This window comes from Anser anser (assembly GCF_964211835.1).
Source record: "Anser anser genome assembly, chromosome: 3".
NCBI lineage: Eukaryota > Metazoa > Chordata > Aves > Anseriformes > Anatidae > Anser > Anser anser.
In genome coordinates this window covers 65,562,005-65,582,080 of record NC_139722.1, presented here as the reverse complement: position 1 = coordinate 65,582,080, position 20,076 = coordinate 65,562,005, and the positions used below count along the sequence as shown (strand labels likewise).

At 44.9% G+C, this 20,076-nt stretch overlaps 1 protein-coding gene across 5 annotated transcripts in view; it reads right to left on the bottom strand.

Annotated features, from left to right (window-relative positions):
* The window catches only part of PHACTR2 (phosphatase and actin regulator 2), a 144,672-nt gene that overhangs the window by 60,982 nt on the left and 63,614 nt on the right, over positions 1-20,076 (bottom strand). The window lies entirely within an intron of this gene.

The window sequence follows — 20,076 nt, the reverse complement described above, 5'->3', positions numbered from 1 at the left end:
TTATATCAATTTTTCTTGACCAAAACCAGATGGAAAGACAAGTCTTTTTTCTTTCTCTCTTTTTATTTTCTACTTGGAAGGGAAAAAAATGAAACTAATCCCCAGAGGATAAACTGACAAACGGGAGAGCTATAATCTACCTCAGAGCAGCACAATGAATTGGCATCTGAATGCTTTTGCCTTGCCATACATCTGGAGTTTAACTTTGGGGAAACTCTGTCATGAGCTAATTGACTTGATTGTGTTTTAATTAAATGAAAGGAAAGAGCTGAAGTTCAAACGTAGGCGGCTGAATGGTAGTTTCCATATGGAACTGCCAATGTTGCAAAATGTTAATTGGGCCTCCTGCTGGCAATGAGCTAAACAGGGTGGGCAGCGGCTACTTCAGATGGATTCTGGCTGCTGCCTGAAAGCAGCCGGCATGGGTAGCGGGGGGATCCTCCTCGGGTAGCTGCAGCCTGAGTGCCCCCCGGGCTTCCGCAAGGGTATATGCAGAGACACCCTTCGGGTTGTCAGAGTCGCACATGGACCAGCAATGCCAAAGTTCAGAGAGATGAATTTTTATAGGGGTGAACCATGCAACTCCCATTTCACCACAGGCAAAGCGTTACCTTGCTGCAGAAAGCCAGAGAAACGGAAATCCAGTTTTGCATCTGCGGACAACAGGCCATATTCTGCTCTCCCCTTTGGTAAGTCCCTGCCTAGGCTCTGCAAAAAGCACAGCCAGCACCGTACTAATCCTGTACAGGCACTGCTAAACCCCTTGGAGAACAGCATGTTAGCGTGGAAGCTAGGAGAGGCACACCCTGCCACCCGCTCCTTTGATGCTGTGCACAGAAGAGGAGGATCATGAGCCAAGTCACACGTTTCAGATTTGCCTGAGCAATGGTGCTGTCTCCCACATGCATTTATTCCAGCTCTTTCTCTCAGCTGTAAACCTAGGATTAATTTCTTAGAGCCTGGACGAGCTTGTTTAGCTGTTTGTCTTTTTACTTTGCCAGATTAAACTGCCCTTGCCATACCTGTGCAAGGCTCCCAGCTACATCTGCACAGGCATTTGAGCAAATGGGGGGTGTTCTGTGGTGCATTAACACTGTGGTTTTACCTCTGTAATCTCACCTACTCTGTTTTCACCTGCTTCTCGTGTCAAAACATACTAGGATTTTGCTTAGGGATTGAATAAAAATAAGGACCTGACCTTATGCTTGTAATATGCCCACAAATGTGTTTGCAAATTAAGAATTTACATTTTGGCCTCATGCAGTCCGTATTAGCACATCTGCACTACTTCCTGCTCTCCAGCCCAGTGTTTAACTTCCATCCCTTTGCCTTACCAAGAAAGGAATAAACAAATGCTTTGCAATCCCGTTATGCAGGTCTGAAAGTGATCTGGCTGCAAACGTCTCGATACCTGCTCTCTGACTGGAAGGTGGCTGGCTCAGACCAAAAGAAAAGGGATCAGCAGTTCAACACGGGCCGCTTGCTCCTCTCTTCTCAACCCCAATACTCCAGTGAAAAGAAGCAAATGGAAAATTTCCAGACAGTTACGTTTTCCAGATATATGAAACATCAGGTCAAAGGTTGCATTCTAGATCCAAGCAACTTCCACAAAAATGGGGAAAAAAATCCAAGCAGAGTAACAGAGATGTGGGAGGACAGAAACAACAACAACACAGTACATGTGAAAGAGCATCCAAATTGCTTTGAAAGGCTGAGGATTGAAAATTAATGCTGTGTGTCAGAATATTAAGGGATAAATCTCCTTAAAGTACAATGGTATATATATTTCTATTTATAGTTTTAAAACCTTTTTGGATAATTCTGTAATTCAACCTAGAAGTGCGCTGCACATACTCATCTTGTTAAATTCCCTAATGATATTTTTAATGTCACATTTGAAAACCAGAACTGCAGAACTGGAAATATTTCCTTACTGACTGACTTTTCTTGATGTCTTGATGTAGTCCTAATACAGGGGAGTAAAATACCTACAACAAATTTACAACAGATATTTTTAGCTACAGGCAAGTGATAAAACTTCCCAACAGATACTGGCTATCGAAAATAATCTGAAGTGAGTACGTGGCCCCTCTTCCTATGCGGTAATAAGCAGGAATAAAAACAAAAACATCTTTTGCGGTAATTAATACGTATGTACTACTGACGCTGAGATAAAAGCCGGCCAAGTGTGCCACGTGGAAGCCTTTGGCCCTGTTCCCACTCCTCCAGCTAGCTGCAAAGTTACTCTCCATCTGCTCAGCGGGGCCAGCAGCTCCTGTACCACCTGTCCTAGCGGCAGCCCCTGCCGAGGAGAGGGAAGACAGGGGAAGGCCGTGCCCCTGGGGCTCCCCGGTGCTGGTTTGTCCTGACGAAAGGGGGGCAAACGTAATAGCTACGCTATGTCATCACTAAACTGGAATGTGCCATCCCCAGAGCTCCCAGGAATTTGATGAGAAATACAGTCAGTAGGAATTTGTTGGAAGAAAAACTGGAAGAAGCACGGCGAGTGACAGCCTGGTTGCCTGGCGCAAATCGTGCTGGGCAGTCCTTGTCCCCTCGGCCTGCTGAATCCCTGCAGCTCTAGCTGCTAAATCACGGCTCCTCTCAGGAGCCAGCCCGGGGAGTGAACCAGCACACCCTCAGACGGTCTGAGCGACTCACTGCTACAGCTGAGTCAAAAACCTTGCAAAACTGGCAAAGCACAGCCAAAGTTACTCTGGGCTTTTCCTCAAAGGCTTTCTGGCTTCACTCCCCTCCATACCTAAGCAGCCACAGCTCGGGGCTGCTTCAGATCTAAGCTGGCTGGTTCACCTGGAGCCTGACATCATCCCGAGCGAGGATTTTGCGCTGCCAACAGCTCATCCGGCCTGCTGTGCAGGCTAACCAGCTCGGCTGCTGATCTCTCTCGGATGCCTTTCTACCCCTCCCTCAGCACACGTGGAAAGACAGAGGTGTTTCCTCACAGCTCGCGCCCAAAGAACCGCACTGCTCACCACGGTGCTATGAGCAGTGGGACGTCTCCAGAAAGCATCAACACTGCCAGTGGAGTAGGTACGCAGATATGGCTTTCTAGAGATGCTGAGCCCACAGGCGTATTTCCAGCTATTTCAGCCTGGGTTCTCACAGCGTCTTGGTGGAAACCTCAGCTGAACAACCATGTCGGTCGCTCTTTGTGAGGCTGCACCTCATCACTGTGCTGAGCCAGCAGAAAAAACAACTGTTTTGTACAGAATTTTAAAGACAAATCAGCTCCTTTCTACTTCACAGGAGGGCCAGCGAAACAGCGTGCTGACAAGACTGAGCTGTGTGGTGTGCCACGGAGCTCAGTCAGGAACAAGCAGGAGGGGACAGGAGGGGATGGGGACGAGTTTGGGAAGAGACGGAAGAGTTTTAGCAGGAAGAGTGCCCGAGTTCACCGCCTGTGGTGTAAGGTCTCACACAAGGATACAAGAGCTGAGAGGAGAGGCCCTCACAGCAGCACGCCCTGACCCCCACACCACATCAAAGGCTCGCGTGATGACCGCCTGGAGCACTAACAGTGGTGGCTGTTTCCTTCTTCCACATGAAGGAAGCCGGGGAAGGTAGTTACGCATCTCTCCTCCCCCGCTCACCCATCCCAATTCATTCCTGACTACCCAACATCCCTGCCAAAAACAGTTCTGCATGAACACTGCATGTGTGCTTTTCCCATTATCGTACATCTTTAACCAAGTCTTCCACAGTTAATGCGTATATAAATCTGAAAGCAGGCTTGGTTTTGGGGGACTCCCATCCCAACACTTCCTCACGTTTAGGTAAAATAATAAGGAGCTCTTGATTGCAATTAACAGAACATTTACTTACAAAAAATCCTAGGATCCATCTGATCAGCTGTGTAATTAAATTCCCTGCACACAGCCCGGAGCTCGCTGTACTGCCATTTAAAGGTGACGTTTTCTTTCATACTGGCACTACTTCAACACCTTTTTTCTAGCACAGGAAACAGCATACTGCACTTGTCCACAAGTGTGCAAGTCAAACCTGTAGCAAATAGTTTCTTTCTGTGGCCCAGCTGGCCTCTGAACCCAGCAGAGGTCAAGGACACTTTTAAATCCAGCTAGCAAATTTCTGAGTGTTGCTGTCACTGCAAACGTTTTTGCAGGCTATTAGTCCTGCAGTCTTTGTAGAGAAAACTGTGTTTATTTTAAGTTTATTTTTTAGCTGCCTTTAAACTGTTTGCCTTTGTTGCTAGATACTAGCTTGGATAAACAGAAATAATACAACTCCAACGCACTCACAAGAAACTACTTATGATTAAACATAGCTCCTCTCAGTCAAAATGTCAATTTGTCAATTCTAAAGCTACAGCACGCAAAAACCGTTCATATTTTTTCTGTGTGTATAATACCAGGATCCTGAATACAGCTGAAGTTATCTTATTTGCTAGGAGAAAATGGGAGTCGCCAAGTTGCAGCTGACTTTTCTTCAGCATCATGTTTCATTACTCTCCTCATGCCCCGCTGCACAGCACACAGCTGTTTTATTCCCTGCATCTTGTTCCTTATTAGGGCCAGGGTGGAGAAAATCAGACACAAGCTGACATATTTGTCAGCCCAGCTGCTCTTCCTTTACCAAATTAAACTCTGAAGCTCAGGGGCGTTTTCATGGAAAAAAAGGTCCATATGCAGTTTGCGATAGGATTTAGTTACACTTTAAATAAATAAAAACAGTATATTCCCTTTCCTACACAATCACGAAGTAGTAATTCCATCAAGCAAGCTAGTGGCGCCGTAAAACACTACAGAATTACAGAATCATCTTTAAGCAGATTTGAAGACCGATCGGTATACATTTTGAACTTTATTTTTTCCATTGAATCAGCATTTATGGGAGGTGCCCCATGAGCTGCCCCAGGTGCTGAGCCTGGAGAGGTGAGCAGAGCAGCAGCTGAAAGTAGCCTGGGTGCCCCTTCAGGTCTCTGTTCCTGGAGGTCCCTGACAAAGCCAACCAGAGGGTCTCATGGCTTGGTGAGGCCTTGGATGGGGAGAAGCCATCCTGTCATCAGAAAAGGTACTGAGAACTTGCTCAGCTTTTACAGCAGAATTTTCCTTTTTCCCTTAGGGGAAAACAACAACTCTAAGAGCACCATAAACACAGCAAATACATAATTGATACAGCATGAAACAAGGAAGTGGGGAAATGAATGTATTTCAGGTCCCCACTTCTCCTCTGCTCTCCATTAATAATAAATGACTTGTATTATCACAGTGCTTAAGAGGTGTAGTCATAGATCAGGACCTGTTTGTGACAAGAGCTGTACAAACAAAAAAAACAGAGACCATTTTTACACCAACTCTAACTACAAAGTGAAAGAGAAGAGCTTGAATAGCAGAGTTCTGATTTTTCATCGCCACCTGCTCACCTGTTGCATCTTAAAGATTTTTTAGATATCAAAAAAAATTTGTTTTGCTTTTTTTACAGCATATAATTTTCTAAAACTTCCCTCAGTCACACATTGACATTGAACAATCTTTGTAATCCATAGGCTAAAATAAAGCATCAACTTGAATTTCTACGAACAAGTTTAAACTGAATTATTTTAGCTGGAAGTGGATGAGCATCCCTTGAGCCTCGAAGCAGCTATACAACACAAGACCCCATTTTGTTCCTGACAATGCATATTTATGCTACACCATCAACATTCACGCAGTGCTTAGCTTCAGCACACAGCATTGATCTGAGTTTCAGCAGTGATGCTCCGTTGCCTGACATGGAGGAACTGCAACCACCCAGCTCCGTCAGCACGTGCCACTGCTACAAACATGAATATTTGATTCTGCAGTACCTTGGTGAAGAAAACTTGAAATATTGTGGCCACTGCAAGCAATACAAAAATCAACTTAAAACCAGCTATGAACATGAGTAACTCAACCTCAATATCATTCACTGTTGTACTTTCGTTGACAATAAGGTCAAACTTAAAGCTGCCCTAAACATTTGAAAATTTCAGAGTATTGCTGCTTAATGATTCAGAAGAAACAGAGTGCCACTGGAGAAATGAAGCAAAGCAAAACAGGGTCATGGGCTTGGAGACAGCTGAAGTTCTTGAACACGTCGGAAGTGCAGCTGATATTGTTGGATATTTCTATAAAATGATCTGCTGGGAAGAGTCAATGTTTCTGGTAGCACATCCTCAGGAGGATAATAGTGTATTAAAGAATAACCCATTCATACTTGAAATATAACACACTTCAAAGTGAATTGAACAAGCGTAACATTTAAGAGCTTATAGAAGAAATTCACACACAATTTTGTGCCAAAGATAGGAATAGGATTAGGCAGTAAAAAGTGTGTATAAGGTTGAGGACAAAGCTCAAGTTTTCCCACTTTGTGAGCACTGTGGCCACATTGATCCAGACAAACAAAACACAGAAGTGTTAGTATTTAGTTGTGTGTTTAAAAGGATTTGATTTAAAAAAAAAAAAGTACAAAAAGCCTGAGTGTCACTGGAAGGCTCTGCAACTATTGCTAGCAGCTCAAACCAGCACTGGAAATTCAACATCATCCCAAGTAAAGTATGTACAGCATCAGGGTTCAACAAATTCACTTTGGCTTTACATAAGCTCTCTGAAGTTTTCTTTTTTAAACTACTACCAAATGTTTTCCTAGGGAGGGAACATTATGTGATAGAGCACACGACTGTTTCCAGAGGTCCCTGGGAAAGCAAGCCATCTCTTCGAAAAGCCCACAGGAATACCCCAGAAAGTGCCACTCTCAGTTTTTGCCTGCCCTGACTGCTCCTCAAACTCTCATTGTGGGCTTTCACGTGACAGATTTGGCAGCTTGCAGGCACCACAACAGAGAGCGTGGGCTATTTACCCACTCATCTAATAAGCTATGTGGATCGGTTCTCCCACAAAGAAATGAGCCTCAAATGCTGAGTTTCCTCTGGAGGTGTTTGCACAGGTGTCCTTCTCTGGGGTTGCTCCCAGCAGGCTTCTGGGGGTCCCTCCTTTCCCCCCGGCCACGGCTCCCTGGCATTCCCCGCTGTCCGACACAGCTGCACAAAGCAGCCGCAGGGATTGCATCCCGATCGCATTCCTGGCTGGAACACAGCAGGCATCACAGCCTGGCTGTTCCCCCAGCACCCTGCTCGCCCCCAGAACAGGAGGCAAAGGAAAGCAGGGAGCCCACAGCCGACGGACACCCTCGCTCACGTGGGTGCTGCAGCTCTGCAGCCTCATTTCCTCGCCTGAAGCCTGCTCAGCTCTGCACTTCCCTGCCTGCCAAAGGCACGGGGCCCCTCCAGCAGCCAGCTGCAACTTGCCTCCCTCAGAAAACACCTCCCAAAAAACCCTCTTTGACACGCCAAACAAAGCTGATGCGTAACTTCATCTCCAGCGCAACAGGCTTGGTGTAAAAGCAGGTTAGGAAACAGAGAGGCTAACAATTATTTTTTAAAAGAGCGCTTTCAAGCAGCTTGCAAACAACTGACTCCAAGCTTCCTGAGCTCAGGGGAGTGGTTGTGACATTCTGGAAATGAAAAGGAGTGATCAAGGGTTCAATCACTTCTCTTGGCTTAAAAAAAACGTTTATAATTCCCCCTAAACCTCCCTCCTGCTCGTGCAAACATTCAAGCACTCAGCATTTCCAAGCCCCATGCTCACTCCCCGGCTCGCCTCCTTCCACCCCAGCTGGCTGCCAGGCTCGGGCTCGGCGAGAGGGCGGCAATTTTCACCCGGCAGGGACCCAAAAGGGGACGGGCAGGGGACCCCGCACCGCTCCCGCGGTGCTCCTGCCAGAGGTATGTATGATGTAACTAACTCGAAGCTTCTTGGCAAATCTCACGGCAATTTCATGCTTTTATGAATAGCAAGTCACTGGGAACCGGTTCTCTATTTAAATTTTTTCACTTAAAAATAAACCCAAAGTTTTCAGCTTCGTGTTTGTAAGAGACAGCTTGAGATAGCAACCTCCAAGTGGCAAAGAAAGAAAAGAAAAGGAAAGGTCCAGAGTCTTATTTTTGATGCGTCATGACCTCATGAGCTTGACCCATCATTATTGAATGTCTAGTGTCAGCAGTAGCATGGAGACAACTCTGTGACCACGAGGGAACGCACAGGAGCCAGCAGTGACCATATAACCTCCTATTTTAAAGGCTGCCCTATGGGGTTCAGACAGGTGTCCAGCAGCAGGAGGCCCAGCCGTGGCAGGGTAATGATGTTAACAGGATTGCCCTGCCATCCCCTTCTTCTCATCCAGCTTTACGCTTTGACTTGACTGCAGCAGCTCGGCCAGGTTTCTCTCGGTCCCTGTCACACCACCAGCTCTCCAGAGGCCTTCAGACAGACACAGCCCTGTCACGTGGAGTGAGGCTCCCGGTCCCACCAGCGGCCTGCCCGCCCAGCTCCAGCACCAGCACTGGCGTCCTCCACAGTCAGCACCCCCACGGTCTTAAACCTGCCTTCAAACTGATTTCAGAACCATAGCTGCTCTGGAGCTCACGGCCCTGCATGCTGGCTCTCGGAAAGGACCTTTGCCTCCATGAAGTATTTTGATGAACCCACCTATTTCCTGGCTAAAACAAGACAGAGCTTAAATGCAGAGCTGAATACACGCTGGCAGAATACTGCCCTTGGTGTGCTTCAGTCAAGCTTTTCAAGAACATAGTTGACATTTTATATGGAGTCAGAGGACTTTTGGGGGGGGGTTATTTGGATATTTTGTTTATAAGCATGAAAGCACCCGCTAGTAAAAGCAGGTGACTAATGGGTGAAAATGCCTGGTGGACAATAAAAAACAGAACTTGTTTGTGTTTTTTTTGAGAACAAAGTTATCATCAACAATTTCATTTCAGGTCAAATTTAATGTTCACTGTAACACAGATGGCTCTCTTCTCAGGTAATTACAGCAAGACTAGGTGACATGGAGGGCTCTGTCCACCAGACTAAAGGACCCCTTTTACCTCTTATGACACAGCTTATGGCACCTACCCAGCTTCGGTGAGACCTAAGCAAAACCCTGCTGTAGCAGGGTTTACCCTAAATCCACTATATCCTGCTACAGAGGAGCTCTGAGGAGTGCTGCTCAGTGTCTCATGTCCCAGTTCTTTAAGTGGTTTTAGACAAAGAACCATTTGCAGTGATCGCTATCGGAGCTCTGGCGTTTCTGTTTTAACTGATAAGAGACAAGAAATACTTTGAAAAATGTCACAGTTTTCTTGAAAAGTTCACTACAGAAGTTTACACCAAGAATATAATATAAATCTTAATCGGATAGTAAAAACTTCTACAAATATATGTGGCTGCACACACGTGTGTAGCTCTCTGTGGGACTCCAGCCCCAATCCTTGGGTTAGAAAAGGAAAGTTCCTGTCAGTATGTCAGGAAAAAAAAAAAAAACCTCTTTACTTTGCTGTCTCCTCTTGAAGGGTGACCTGGTGCACCATCTCAGTATTACCCAAATTTCCCTTCTCCCTCACCCCAAACACATTCCTTTTTCTTTACCCCCTAAAGAACAACAATTTTTGGCTTGTCTCAAAAGTTCTGCTACCATCCCTTGTGTAAAAAATTAAAAATGCCAAAAATGGTGGGAGCACAGAGTGAGTTATAAAGAAATAGAGTAAGACAAAATAAACCCCTTGGGAATCTTAAGTTTTCCCTGCATTAACATCTGGGCATGGAAGTAACTGCTTGAACCAATAAAAATGGGCTACGTGCTGGTATTTATTTATTTTTTAAATGAGATTGAACTGCCTGGTATTTATTTGTTTTTAAGAAATGGCTAATTTAATTAGCTCTGCCTCCTCTGTTGTTCCTCCACTCTCCTCTCACTGCCATGTGGAATTTAGTGCATAAAGAGAAAGAGTAAAAAATTAAATTGGAACATAGTAATAAAACCTGCGGCCCCATTAACACAGAGGGTGTGTCAGTTCTTCGGGGTTAAAAAAAACCCGATCTCTGCTGCCAGACAGCTTTGTGCCGCTGAAAAGACACTGAAGGCTCAGTTCTGCCCTGCTGGTATACAACCCATGAAACAAGCCCTCAGGGAAAAAACAGGTTGCCAATTATGCTAAACAGCAGCATTCCCATCCAGGGACTGTCATGATGTAATTATGTTATCTGCTAAACCACAGGCAGAGTAACAGAGATGTGGGAGGAGAGAGGAGGCTGTTCCCATTGACAAACTGAAGGGATAGCAAGCAAGTTAACCCTGTGCTGTGGCTAACTATCTCCAGATGGAGTCCTCCACCACCCTCAACTCGCTTAATGAAGGACTTTATTTGTTTTTTGGTTCACCTCATCTTCTACGGATGTTTCTTGCAGTGTTTTTCTTCTGCGGTTAAGCAAACCCTGGATGTACTGCAGGCTGAGCAACACGGAGAGAGATGTTTTCTCTACAGGGACAGCTGGCTGAAAGATGTGAATGCAAAAATCCGGGGCCTGACTTTGTTCATTTCTGCTCACTTAGTCACTTGGTCTATAGCTTTCAGTTCACCAGGTCTTGTATGCTCCATTTTTAGTGAGGAAGAGAGGATGACAACATTTACCACCCAATGGCCATTTTCAGGACTGGTTAATGCCCATGGAAGACTTCAGAGTTGGGAGAGACAAACCTTCCTAGTCCATGCCAGGGCAATGAGCTGGGGCCTTCACTCCTGTGTGCTAAGAGATCACACGAACACTCCCTACCCCACTTCAGGGCAAAGTCAGTGGAAAAGCTTCAATTGCCCTGGTGCAGGGTTTCAGCTAGCCGTGCTTATTCTGCACCGGGACGCAGCTTGGGAAACACTCACACACTAGCTATGCAAGGAGCAGCTTCTGCGTAGGGGAAGGTAAGCAAGCACCTGGGGGTGGAACTAGCAGAATGAACAGTACCAGAGGGGAGTTAAGGCAGAGGTGTTGCTGTAAGCACCCAGGATGTATTTTTCAGTTTCAGGTGTCTGCAAACTCCCCCAAACTCTTCCAGCAAAAACTTTTGTCCTCTCTTCAGAATCATGTTCACCATACAGTAAACATGATGGCGCTGTCAAACAAAAGGCTTTAAAAGCCAAGCGTCATGGTCATGTAGTTTGTGCAATGCTTTGTAGTTCACATCTCCTTTTTCCTGCTGGCTCATGTTCTGCTACTCTCCCTGACTTCCCTTCCAACTAAACTATAGACCATCTTTCATTTTTGCCTGGTGCTTGTCCAGCTCTTGACAACTTGGCTTTATCCACAGACCTCAAGTTGTCCATGTTATTGTTCACTCACTTGCACAGACATAGCTTCTTTCATGTCTCACAATCGGGCCTTATGTAGTTCTTCCATATTCCATTTCCGTGTTTCAAAAGTGGCAATATTCAAGTAAGAAACAACAACAGCATTTTCTTCCCAAGTTACCAAATCCGTTATCTTCTAAGAAGAGTTGGACCAGCCTTCAAAACTTCTCAATTCCAGTATTTAAGCACAGGAACTACTCTACAACTAATGAAGCTGTTTTAAGTCACATATGGATTTTTAATACAAATTATTAATACTAGTATTTTCCTTCTTTTTATGAATCACTTGAACAATTCATCAGAAGAGGAGGACCATGCACGATGGTCTAACACACAGGACAACAAAGCCACTACACCCTTCTTTGTGTCTACATAAAAGAGGCCAGATTAACGGTGTACTAGAACACTACTTCACATTTTCAGAACAAGAATACTCGTAGCATCTGTGCCAAAACCAACACTTCCTTCCACTCAGAAATGCAATAAATCTACAAAACTGCAAGGAACAAGCCAGTAATCTTCAGACACATTGAATACATTTACAGGAAAGGAAATACACAGCCAGTTTTGAGCTATTACCAATGAAATAAATTATAACACATTATACATGTATACTTTAAACGTGCCCAATTTCTTGGCAATTAATTGTTTGGTGTTTTTTTCCTCATAAAGACAGCCAGTATCTAAAAATCATTTCCCACCAGCTTATAATGACTTTAAGTGGTTACAAGTCTAACTGCTTGTCTGTACCCCACTGAATCTACGTGTTTCATAAACGCAAAATGAAAGTGTCAGTTCTTTGTTGACTCTCAGGATTTGGGGAGGGGGTGAATGGAGTGGGAGTGTTTAAAGAAAAAAAGCCCCCAGGAGATTAGTTCTCAGCCTGGCTGACTTTATATTGCTTGTTATGACAGGTAAGCTTCAGGTAAGTTGATCTCTGGGGGCTATAAGCAAGAAAAATGTACAGGATGAAAGTCACAAAGCTGACAGGCCCTTCCTATTTGCAGCTGCATTGTGTTTTTGCCTCAGGATGCTACTGCGTTGGTTAACATCGCCTGTTTGGCAGCCAAACATAAGAAATCTCCATGCGTCCATTAAACAGCAGAGGCTGGAGACCTACAAGCCACATTGAGGTTTACCAAAGCCTCATGGGTCACAAAGGGCTCGTTAGGAGTAAGTATCTCAGGCCTCTCACTCGCTATAGTATCTGCAAAAACTGGCTGGGGGCATATTAGGACGTAAATTGGGCCTACAGCACCGTGACTCCGCCATGAACTGCTGTGCCTTTTGGCATCGGTGCAACAACACACATCGGCATAGATTAGGATCTGGGATACATCAGCAGAGGTAGCAGCTTGCTGAGGACAAAGACAAGGACGCTGGCACACAGAGCTGGCTTCCCAGACCCAATTTCACTCCCGCTAAGTGCTATTTTATGTAGCTCAGGTAGCTACCAAACACAAGCTTGGATCCAGATCGCTTTCTGTTGCCTACCCTGGTAGTTGCCTTGACCACCGTTTTCTGCTGGTTTGGGCAGTGAGAGTGCAGACATCTCACAACACGAATTAAAAAGCACATTTGCAGGGGTAGGGGTGCAGGTTGAGCTCTGGGAACAGGCCCTGCTTTCCTGACAGCTTGCAGAGCTAGGAGAGCGGTACCACAGCCCGGTTCTGTTCAAGGAAACATCACGCAGATTCGCTGGTAGCCAAAGCAGGAATCAGAGAGGGAAAAGGCAACACACACTTTGCAGTTTACATCTTTTCAATGAAACTTCATTTTCATAAGGGTATTGTTGTCACAGGCTTTTGTATAAATAGTCAGACCTGCCAAGTGACAGTGTTATCACAGGCTTACCGTATTATATAGAAGCGTGGCGTCCAACTCACAGATAGCCAATCACCATAAACCAGACAGTAAGTCAGTATCTTCACATTTTTTCTCATTTTATTTGCATGCGACCTGTCTGCATATCCCTGACTACCATACAAAATGGCAGTGCAACCAAGATCCTCATTTTTCCCTAGCTTTTTTTCCCCACTTGCACTGGTCATCACAGCTGTTTAAAGCAGTGAGAAAACACAAAGGTAAACTGGACTTTCACTTTGGACAGAGACTTTGTTTCCAGGTGCCTGAAAAACAAGCCATAGAAGAAATTTGTTCCTATGCAGTAACCTTGTATAAGGCCTGTGAGCAACTTAAGTCTGAAATCAAATTCCCTAATAATGAGACTCCACGTGATGGACAGGGGTAACTGCATTGTCTGTACAGACTGTTAGTCCAAAACACCGTATGGATTGCAAATAGGCAAGGCTAAATTGATTCACAAAGTGTAACGTTATAACCCAGCCCAGAAAATGGAAAAAAAGGCACCAAAAAAGCCAAGAGAGGACACCCAGCTCTGTTACCCATGAGATTCTAGTCAGAGATGGTGAGAAAACAGCTCGTCTTTACCACCTGTATCAGTTTGATGTTCACAGTGACCTTCCTGACTTGTTTCGACTGAAACATTTCCATAATACAACATTATACAAAATAACATGCTCTAGAGCCACAGCATAGTTTTAGATTTGCCAAAAAATACACCTGGCAACCTAGGAGTTATAGAGATCACCTGAGAACAGACGTAAATGACCCAGTTCGGTTCATTGGTTCAAAGGCACACTCAAAGCTTGCCTTTGATTCTGTTTTGGGGAAAAAAATAAGAAACCCTCACTGTCTGCCTACCTTGCCTGATGATGGTCTGTATTCCTGTTTTCTTTCTCTTCCTCTTTGCACGTATTTTTAACATCAGTATCATTATGTGGCTTGAAAACGGATCTGACCAAAGGCTTCTCAGTAACGTTGGCAGAACCAAATTCTGTTGACTCACAAGCACATGCAACATTAAACTGCCTGTTACCAGAGCCAAATAACCATCACCGGCAAACTTCCACCTCTATTTTTCCCCCTATGCCTAGCGCTGACCTTGCCCAGACACATGAAAATCCCTCTATCACACTGCCATGGTTCCCATCAGAAAGAGCACAGGACCAGGAATCCCACTTAGGCCAACTAGAGAAGGCAATGAAGGGACTCTTCAAGAAGCACTCCTCCTCCACATGGGACTGAATAGTACCTGGTTTGGGCATTTCTGTGGATCAGAAATGTTTTTCTAGCCATTGCTACGACTGAAAAACTACAGGCAGAAGTAAATTCCAGAGGCAGGCTAAGTATCGGCTGAAGTATTTGTAAAAAATGCATCAGTGATTGCTCCAAAGCCTTAAATGAACTCTATTTTTTAATCATCAGCATGTTCTAAAAGAACTAAAGCAAAAAAATAAATCCCAACCCAGCAGTGATTCAGAAGTATTTTTCAGAAATGTTAACCACTTCTTCATTTTTAGCCCTAGAAACGCATCATTGTCCAAAACAATTAAAGGATAACTCTAAGGGGGTAAAAACACACGAAGAGAGATATTAACATTCAAGCATTTCCTGCTTTTAATAGGTGGGTCTGTGATAGGGCTCAAGCACTGACGAGGACTTGGGAGATCTTTTTTTTCTCCTTCTGGTTGTGTCTTAGGCCCACTGAGTGATTTCAAGTAGGCTGTCCTGCTACCTCAGGCTCAGTCTTCCCATTTAAATCAAGAAATATTATGAAAACAACTGGAAAGTGTTTTGGAACCTGTAATGAGAAACACCATCTAAGAACAAGGCATCACTATCCATGAGCAGTAAGAAAGCTGAGGAAGAGGACCTAGGAAGGAAGGACAACTGATCCAAGGGGCGGCTGAGATCTTACAGGGTGGGATCAGTTTTCAGCGTGCCTTAGCACAGGGGGCTCAGGGGGCAAATGAGAGCTCCTGGGAGCTTCTGGGGGAAGTATCGGGGTGGCCATCTGATAACACTATTCCACACAAAACCAGTCAGCACACGGGGCTTTACAGCCCCATCAGCGTTGACCTCCTTGAAGTCAGTTCTCGTTCTCCTCATAGCAGATGAGGAAGGTGATGGTTAATGCTGCAAACAGGTGATCAGTGACTACCAAACATCAGCACATGAAGCCATCTCAGCCAGCATGCCTGAAACGAAAAGTCACCTCTGCTGGCAGCAGCAGGGGAGAACTCTTGGCATCCTTGAAGCAGCCTCAAAGCGAGAAGAGGTGACACGCTGCCCCATAAATAAATACTGATTCACTTCACATGGTCACACTTGGACCTTCCCTGACAGCACAAACCAGAACATGGTTTTGGGTACTGAGACCCACATTTACCCAGGAGTTTCTATTATTTTGGTGTTTCAGCTCACAACACACAAGGACCAACTTTTAAAAGGTCTAAACACTTACAGATCCCATTAGCAATAGGTGAATTTGTGGCTACCCATTCTGTCTGAAAACATGGGCTTTCTGGGCCTTTGACAAGGTATCTAAAGTATTCAGTCCCTCAGCCCAAATCCTGGGGCAAACTGTCCACTTAATTAGTCCAAATCCTGGAGCTACCACATCTGCAGCCCCATCTGACAACACAGGTAAGATGAGAAAGAGTTTCCCATGCTCAAGATCCAAAAAACCAGAAAAGCTTTGGATGCAAATTTAGCAGAATCTGAAAACAGATTTCCCTTTACATCGTACTTATAACTCTTCCAGAATTCACAAAACCATAAAGAAGGGACAAAAAAAGAATAGGATTCCCAGTGCAGTACTGCAAGGATTCAGCCTCAGAGCCCTCAGTCAATTTAAACCTGAGAAAAAAAAACACCAACGATGATGCTCTCTGCCAAGAACTTCCTTTGAGACTGTGGGCAAGTCATTTAGTGCTTCACCTCAAATGGGACTTGACTTTTTAGCTAAATATCTTGCCTTTCCTTTCTTTAAAGTGCACTGGTAACTGAAATGACCTGCTAACAGGTGTGTTGTGAGTAGCTCAGTGCACCTGTAAATGCTTTGAGATACCCTGCTGTAACGTGCAATGATGTCAAAGTTCTTCCACTTTTAAAAGGAAGAGAAGCTGGAAGAGAAAAATAAATTTTATCTTTTTCCCCAATTAGGAATTATTACTATAAGCGCTTTGTCTGCACCTTCAGATTTGCAGTGGACTGAGTCAGGATGAAAATTTAAGGCTGTTGCTGAATATCTCCATAGGAGCAGAAATTCTTGCTCCAGCACAGCATCATCAGTACAGCTCAGAAGTAGCTACTACTGTGGAGTGCTGCTGGAATAACTTCTCTTCCATGACAAACCCTGATATTGCTGCACGGATAACCAACTAATTTGGCTGTCAACACCTGGAACTGCTGAAACAAACATCAGTTTTCCATTTCATTACAGAATTAAGATAAGTTTGCCCAGTTAAGGCAATTACAATTTCTCTGCACAGACACAGGTGAAGCTGCTGTTTTCTTGTCAATTAAGAGGAAATCCCATAATGCCAAGAGAGATGAAAAAGAACAGTCTGAGAAACACGTTAACTTTTGACCTATGGTAATTATTTCACTGAGTGCCAAAGTCAACAAACAACAGGATCCTGAGAGTAACTGCTTTCATCTCATGGGGTGAGCTGGGTGGGAAATGGTTTTCCTGTGCTGTCGAAGTACATTTTCATGTCCTGGAAAAAAAAAAAAAAATCTGGTCTATAACAGGATGAACCCAAGCCTGACAATTTGTGCTCTGTTTCTACTAAATGTATAAGATGAAAGGAACTCCCACCCATCCCACAGTAAACAGACCCATGGATTACGCACATACGCGGCTCTTTGCAGATCAGTACAGGGATCTGGCCCCCGTCTTCAGCTCACACAGCTGAACACCCTGACATCAGGGCAGGAGGTTCTTGAGACCTGCCCTTTACAGCCTGCTCCTTCCCCTCTATACACTCGGCTGTGCTCCACAGACTCCATGCTGAACTGACGGATGCCCTTCTAGGAACACCTGTAGATGTGTTTTTACCATGCCTCATTTTTTGACAAGTCATAACTGCAAAAAAAAATCACCAGAAATCTTTTCCACCCCATTGAAAATACCCTTTTTCTTTTTTTTTTTCCTTTAAGTGTTTGCTTCGCAATATGACAATCACGCTTCCACTTGAGGACTCAGCTGTTTGCCAGTACTCTGTGTGGTACTGAATCACCCAAGAACAAACCCAAAAGGAAAAAACGCACAACTCTTATCTTTTGATAAGCTGTTTATCAGAAAGAAGTAATAGCCTTTGCATATGATGGCTGATAACCCCAAAAAGCACCAAACCCTAGCCAATGAATGAAGAGAGAGCACTTTAATCAAGTCCTGCCAGGCATGGGATAATCACAGAAGAGGAAGGAAGACGAACAAGGACAGTATGCACTCATCCTTTTCCACGTATCTACGCTGTCTTGCTATCACTGGCCAATTCCTTTTTTCTGTCCACAGTTGCAGACCACGACAAATAACAAACAAGCTTTAGAAAATGAATCTAAATGCCAGCGAAATTGGAACTGAGAGGGAGAAGGAACAACAGATTGCCTGCTGGGTGTCCCCAGACAGCTAAGACCTGCTTTGCTGTCCATCTACCCATCACAGTTAGGGGAGGAGACCAAAGCCCTGGTTCTTCCATCCAAAATACTTGAACACCCACAGCCGACAGCAAACCCCAGGGAGAGAGCATTGCTGCATACAAACGTTGCATGTAGAAGTTGCTGGAAGGCAGTGGGACACAAAAACACCATTCCTCCTCTCTGCACAGAGCTCTGCTCTGGCTGGTGTGAATAAGCATTTGCTGAGTTGAGAACTTAAGAGTTTTATAGGAAAGCCTCAGTCTTGCACTTAACCCAGCGGGAAAGTGCCCACAGGACGTCGGGCTGTTTAAATATTTCAGTTTATATTTCCCTTTCCAAGAGTAAAATCTTTTATTTAAAGTAAATCTTTAAAGAATGGAGGAAAAAAAAAAAAGCAGGACACTGAATTGTGCTCATACTGAGTATTGTATTATACGGTATATTGTATTTATTATAATACCTTTTCAGGAAAAATCTTTTATTTGAGTTTTCTGTATCAAACCATTTTCAGCCTATCAGCCCAGCTGAGGCCCCGCTGTGATTCACCAGTACCGTGCCCTGCTGTGCCCAGAAAACAGTCCCTCTGAACCCCACATGGGCACATGAAGGGCATGAGAGAGCAGGATCACAACCCCTAAAGGCTGGCGTGTTTGGGGAGAAGAACGGAGCCAACAGGCAAGCGACTTCTCACAGCTGCTTTTGTTTGGCTCACTAGGGATCTGAATGCACTATTGATTCCTTGGCACTAAAACACTAAAACTGTGCGTACAAGACAGGGATCTCCTTCAACTCTAATCTCTAGCAGCTGTCAAAGACTTGAACAGCTTGTCGTTGGCCGGCGTGCCAAAATCAATGAAGATTTTAGGATTCCTCGCGTAAGGGGCGATCAGTCTCAATCAGAAGCAATGGGAGCCAGGCCCCGCCCTGACTGAGCTGGACCAGGCATCCCAAACTTCGTGATACATCGAGCATTCAGACCATGCCCACACAGCAGATGAGAGAAAATACACAGTTCTGCCCCCCACGAACGTCCCTGCCCCAAGGGCTTCTCGTTGAGGGCATGCTCTCCCAACATTTCTGATGGGGCTGAACCTGCAGCGGGACTGCTCTTCTGCGAGACCTCCTGAAGGCTCCAGCAGTGTCTCAAGCCCACTGCTCTTGAATGGGTGATGACAAGAATTTATTTGGCTGCACCAAGGTAGCATCGTTATAATCCGCACCTTCAGATAACTGCATCTTATTGCTCCTGATTTGAAATACCATTTTCTGTTAGGGAAATATTCAAGGGTGACGTTTTTTTCTTGTAGTTAAACCTACAAATCCAGCCCAGTTACAGCGCAGTCACATTCTGCGGAGACAACGCAAGCCCAGCTATGATTTGTCAAAATACAGGCCCCCCTCCTGCCAAAATAACCCCAAAATACACTTTTGCACATAGCAGCTCAGACGCGTTTTGGTACAGGAAGTTTAACAAAAGCTTTTAACCCGTACATCTGTTTCCTCACAGCTGTTTCCTCAGTGCCTACCTCGGTACAATCCTAACGTGCTGTCTGCCGGGCGAGACCTTCAGCAAGATGGGGAAACGCATTGGAAATGGTCCAACGTAACGCTTGGCAGAAGAAGAAATCGTCCAAGATTTTTTCCTGGGGTGGTATGAGGGGAAAGCTGCACCACGGACAACACAACGAAGCTTTGCTAAAACGTAGGTGTTACTGCTAAAGCTATACTTGAATGTCCCATGAAGAGAAGAAAGGGGGGAAAAGGGAATAAAAGAAATCTGTTGTACTGTCTCCTGGTAGACAGAACATTCCTACGTTAAAAGCAGTGAGAGAATTAAGAATGAAGTTCAGAAGACAACTGATACAGAGGACTACAATGGGATTTATTTTTTTTTAAATGAACGCAAGGGAAATAGACGTGGAGGAAAAACATGCGTGCGATGCCATTTCTGCAGGAAACTTCAGACCCTGCTGGAACTAATTCAGCCCCTACATCCCACGGCTGCGGGAAGGGACCCACGGCTCCTTCCTACCTCCAGAAAGTCACTCCGCAAGTAACTGCGGCTCCTCCATTAGTAACACTAAGACGAAGTTCCCCTCACATGCTCTTTATTTATTCCCAATAAATACCGCTCACACAGCGAACCGTCCCGGAGCCGAGCGCAGCCAGATGGGCGGGTTACCAGCCGCGCTGCCGGGCGAGGTGCCAGCAGCCCTTTCCTTCCCCAACTTTTTTTTTTTTTTTTTTTTTTTTTTTTAATTTTTCCCCGTTTTGCCCCCTTCTCCTCCCTCCTATTAGTTACCCGGGGGGCACGGAAAGAGGAGCCC